Source organism: Helianthus annuus, chromosome 9 (assembly GCF_002127325.2).
Source record: "Helianthus annuus cultivar XRQ/B chromosome 9, HanXRQr2.0-SUNRISE, whole genome shotgun sequence".
NCBI classification, from domain to species: Eukaryota; Viridiplantae; Streptophyta; class Magnoliopsida; order Asterales; family Asteraceae; genus Helianthus; species Helianthus annuus.
The window spans coordinates 153,914,636-153,920,635 of record NC_035441.2 but is presented as its reverse complement, the minus strand read 5'-3'; positions in this window follow the sequence as shown (position 1 = coordinate 153,920,635).

The following is a 6,000-nucleotide window of genomic DNA, read 5'->3' as shown; positions in this document are numbered from 1 at the left end:
AAGCAGTTGCACTGCCGGTCTTGACTCCAACCCGAAGGTTTACCTTGCTGGTTGAAGATGAAAGAAGAATTCAGTAGAGAGAAAGATTGGTTTTGTGTAATTCGGTGTGTCATTCTGCAGCAGGTCAGCCACCTATTTATACTGCAGGTCTTGAAGAAACTGAAAAACGAATTAAATGGGAGGAGTAAATTGCATTAAACGTCTTCAATTCACTTTAATTCGTCATTTAATTCGCAGTTAAAGCCATTGAGTTCGTCAGTTTCGAATGCTGAAATGTAACTGCACTGGCATTAACTGCTGGAAGCTTATGCGTGCACACGCAGGTCTGCACGCTCATGCGCGCGTGCGCCATTTTGGCTCAATCCCATGCGCGCGTGCGCCACGTCACCTGTGAGCCTATACGAGCACGCCACACGCGCGCGCCACATTGCGCCTCATCGCCCACGCCACGCGCGCGCTCGTGTGCGAGTGCTAGTTGCGAGTACACTTAGTGTGTGCTTCCATGAAACAATAACGATGAAGAGTTTCCACTTAAATACCCCTTTAAGTTTCATCTCTCCTCCTATATGGGACAAGATGCCACTTTCCCACTTTTTTTCAGTATTCAAGTTTCAAACACCAAACTTTGAACATCGAATTATTCGTCTTAGCTCCGTTTTGGACGTGGTTTAGTTCGTTGCGAAGCATAGAACACAAACCCACAAATAAATATATAAAACCCGCTCATTTTCTTATATTTATTTCTAATACAAAATAGAAAAAAATCATCTTCCTAGATCTGTGAAAACTGCTATTTTTCACAAACTTCCAACACATAAAAGAACCAAAATCATAATTTCTTTCACTTATAATTTAGAAGGCTTAACTTCAAAACTCTCTTTAGATCTTCAAGCTAATAGCTTTTAGAAAATTAAGAAATCATTCATTCACACTAACCTACAGTTAAAATAACAAAAAACTAAATAAGCCGCACTCAAGCACACTCCTTTAGGTTCATTTACCTTCATAAGCCTAATCAAGATTGGTATATAAAATTCAGAACCAATCAAGCTTCAGTTTAAACTTGAGTTCAAGCTTATTGATTTAGGTTCATTTACATCTTTTTAAAAAAGAATAATGGATTTTAATAATCCCAACTATTAGCCGTTGGCCGGTAACGGTCCTAACTTCAAAAATAACCTATGGTGGTCCCACCTTTTCATATATTGTAAACAAATGGACCTTTACGAAACCAAAAAGGATAAAGGACAAAAAGAAATTAAGTTTCTGTTAGTAAAGGTCCAATAGTTTACAATACGTGAAAAGGTGGGACCACCATTGGTTATTTTTGAAGTTCGGACCGTTGCCGGCCAACGGCTAATAGTTTTGATTATTAAATTCCATTATTCCTTTTAAAAATAACGGTGACCATTTGTAATAGTAACCAATATAACGTGAAATCAAATGGTAGAGTCACGTCAACTTGCAGAAATTGCTTGTCATCTTTTAATCATAAGGTTATGCCATGATTGTAATTGGCCCATTTAGACATGGGCTCAAACAAGAGGACACATTTTCTTGATATAACTTCAATTTGTTGTAGTTCGTCTTTTGTTTTTATAGTCATAAATCATTTTTGTATTGGACTAAACGTGTTGCATATATGTCTATCGTTACCTAATATGGATCGGATTCGGATAAATCTTTAACAAGGTGGTATATTATTTCGATCTTAACTATAGAGTTTAATATCATGATTCAATAGATATTTGGCTTCATTTGGTGAATTAAATAACTATACTGGGAACTATAATAATAAAACATACAGACTGAATGGCTAAAGCGGCTTACAAGAGTAAGAGGCTGTTTGGCAACTTCTGAATGGTTAAGTGGCGAATCAGTAAGAGGTGTGAACTATTAAATGTTAAACCAGTAAGAGCTAGTATAATGCTTAATCGTTCAGAGGCAAATGTCTGACCAATTCAGATTAGAGGTCTTAACCATTCAGACTCAGTATAATTCTTAACCATTCAGAGGCAAAAGTCTTAGCCATTCAGAGGCAAAAGTCTTAACCATTCAGACATCTGCTCGCGAAACAAAGAGTCTGAAACCACTAAGTGTTGAACCAGTAAGAGGTCTGAACCATTAAGAGCCCCATTAATAGGTAAAGAAACAGCCCGTAAATTATTATTACAATTTTTCATATTAGTACATCAAATATATAATACTGATAACATAAACTTTTAATTTAAATCATTTGAGTGATATTAGACTATTTTTATAATGTTTGAACTTTAATTTTTTTATGAATCTGTAATTCATTGTCTTGTCTTTAATATGAAATGAATCGCATATAAAAAGGGCTATGACATTGAAGTAGAATCTTTGGATCTTACGATCTCAATCTTGTGAAAATAAAAATGATCAGCAGTTGTAATATCTTGACAATTGTGATATTATTTGACATGTACGATGACAGTAGATCAGGTTATAAACGGTTAAGTTGATTGAAGGACAAGATATATTTACTTGCTCAATATAATATATAATAGGAATAAGAATATGTGTAGTGGTAATGGCCATACCCTTGGGCGTTTTGCGTTATGTGACAGTCCAGTCAGTAATGGGGCATTATGAGGCGTTTTCTAAAATGGGTGTAGTGAGGATGTGGACATTGTGAGGCATTATTTTAAAAGAGGTGTAAAGAATTAAATAAATAAAAAAACCATAAAAAAGTGATTGGCCAAAGAAAAATAAGGTTAGCAGGGATTGGCCAACAATATTTCCATCAGCCGTTTTATTTTGCATGCCCCAACCAAATTTTTTAAGAAAAACTCCCCCGGGGTTGGTGTGCGGGCATTTTGGGGCGTTTTTAAGGCAATTCACGCCCAAATACTGCCCCGCTACGGATAGTCTAATGGATTTTATTAAGGGAAATTGGTCTGTAATAATCCCAACTAGACCTTATTGGCCACTAATAATCCCACCTCATAATATTCCCCCCACCAGTCCCACCTTTCACCTATTTTTCCTACAATGGTCCCCCGTTAAAAAAACTTAACGGAGTTAAGCTTTTTTCCAAATTACAAACAAATTTTTTAGGGCTTTTGATTAGAACGACGATACAAGTCCATTGATGTAAAACTTGCCTCGAAACGGTGCTCCAACCCATGAAAAAGGCGATTCAATTCGGGTGTTTAAATTTCCAATTAACCAAAATCAAGTCACTTGGAGTACCATTTCGAAGTATGTTTTACATCAATGGACTCGTATCATCGTTTTGATCAAAAGCTCTAAAAAATCGGTTTGTAATTTAGAAAAAAAGCTTAACTCCGTTAAGTTTTTTTAACGGGGGACCATTGTAGGAAAAATAGGTGAAAGGTGGGACTGGTGGGGGGAATATTCTGAGGTGGGATTATTAATGGCCAATAAGGTCTAGGTGGGATTATTACAGGCCAATTCCCCTTTTATTAATCCCAACTATTGTTCGTTGGCCGTCAACGTTCCCAACTTTAAAAATTCCCACTAGCGTTCCCATCTTTTCACATATTGGCCTTTAATGGACCCTGACTAACAGAACCCTAATGCCGCTGGTCTCCGTTCGCCAGAAAAACGTTTTTGGTCGGAAAAAGGTTGCTAAAGGTCCGATCTATGGTTACAAACAGATTTCGGATGAAAACTTTAAGTTTTCCGGCTAAAAAGTTGAGTTTCCCGGTCAAAAAGAAGTTTTCCGGTGAAAAAGGAATTTTTCCGGCGACCTTAATAGTTGGGACTTTTACTTGAAAAGGTTCCTAAAGGTGAGTAATAAGGTTATAAAGAGGTTTGAGCCGAAAAGGTTGAGTTTTCCGGTCAAAATAGAGTTTTCTGGCCAAAAACGTTTTTTCGGCGACTGAAGAATAACGGCGTTAGCGTTCTGTTAGTCAGGGTTCATTGAAGACCAATATGTGAAAAGATGGGACTGCCAGTGAAAACTTTTGAAGTTGAGACCGTTACCGGCCAATAGACAATAGTTAGGATTATTAAAATCCATTATTCCTATATAATATATAAAATATAGTAGAATATAACATGTGTACTTATTTTTAATAAGAGTATGGTACTTGTAAATTTACAAAATACAATGTGTGCTATTATTAGCATTAAGTGTCTTTCGCGTGATAACATATAACACCACAGGAAAGTTAGCTTTTTTTGACGCACTTTTTCGTCCAAAATGACAAGATTTATGTTGGAAAAAAGGGACTTAATAATAACACATGGTAATATCTTATTTTCATATTGTGTATACAGGTCGTATAAGGTTATACGGCCCGTATAGAATAAGATAAACTGACAAAGCCTTTGTCAGTTTATCTTATTCTATACGGGTCGTATAACCTTATACGACCTGTATACACCGTGTGAAAATAAATTTGGCCGTATACAATGTACACGATAGTTTCGTACAGGCCGTATAATTTTATACGATCTGTATACATTGGTATGTGTTCAGAGCGAATATGTCCATACATGCATTTAATTACCTAACATCATTACAAATTGTCAGAACATGAAATAAGATCAAGCTTAACGTCATGAAATAATTGATATGGTAATAACTACCAAGGTGGCAGGATATGGTAACAACTACCAAGGGGATAATGGATATGGTAACAACTACCAAGGCGGCAGAGGACCGGGTAACTACCACCCACAACGGTTCTCCAATTCCAGATCACCGTTGTTTATCACCCTGTGTGAGCATTGGAAGCCCGACAAACAGTCTTGCAATTAGTTAGCAGTCATTACTTCTTAATGAAATCGAATTCAGGAAATGATGAGGAATGTAAGAAGAAGCGTTGGTGTAACAACTCTCATTAAAATTAATAACTAGGATGATAATTAGTCGATAAGGAAACCCTAATTGAGACACCCAAGTAATTCCGCACTAACCCTAAAATTTTCAGAACAATCAGAATTAGGATCAGGGGCCCTAAAACTCAGGGGGGATAAACCCTAATTGATATTTATCTATTCAATTTGCTGTCTAAAATTCGTTTAAGAAAAATGTTGAGTCACCCAAGCTAGTCCCGAAACCAGCTAGGCTAGGTAAATAGACTGCACCCTTTACGGACCGTAAGGGTAAGTCCTTACGGACCGTATGCCTACCGGTTTCCTTACGGACCGTAAGGGTTAAGTCATACGGTCCGTAAGCATGACTATTTTCTGGCTATAAATAGCCGACATTGGGACTTGAATTTTGGAATGAAAACGACGTTGATACGCTCTGTGCACGTCGAATTAGCTCAGTACATCATAATTAAACACACACTGTATTCGAATCGCTGCCGCGGAACAGGGTAATTACTCGATCGCTATTACGATTCATTTTCCGAGATCAATATATCCAAAGAATGTTTAAGTGCCGCCCACATTGGGTTATACTTTGTCGTTCGTCGTTAAATCGATGAATGTTTAAGTATTGCACTTTGTCGTTCATTGTGAGAATTTGATCTCGTGAGTTATCGTAACTGCTGTATTGATCACTAACCCTGTTTTGTGTGCATTATTGTTGATATTAGGTTAACAGGGCTAAATCATATTCTATCTATACTAAATCTGCAATGTGAGTCATTCTCTCTTTTTATCAAATGTGTTTTACAATACTCCAAATCATTTTTCAGAGTTATAATTACAGTGATTAAGTTTATGTAATCACCAAATTACAGCCGGTATGTGGGGTATTGTGCACATTACTATTGTTTTAATCACATTAGGTGGGCGAGCCTAAAAATAAGTGATATACGTCACTAATTGGGACAGCCAATGGTGATATGACCACAGCCACAGAGCTGGTCGTGTGACAAATAGCTATTCTTGAAAGTTGGTTGATAATAAACATATGTAAAAACTCTTAATACTGTGAATTATAACAAAAGTGTCGTTTTAGTAAATAGAATGATTCACTCAGTATTTCCCCGCTGACAAAACCTTTTTCAAACATGTTTCAGGTGATCTACTGTAAATCAGGAAAAGTGCTGA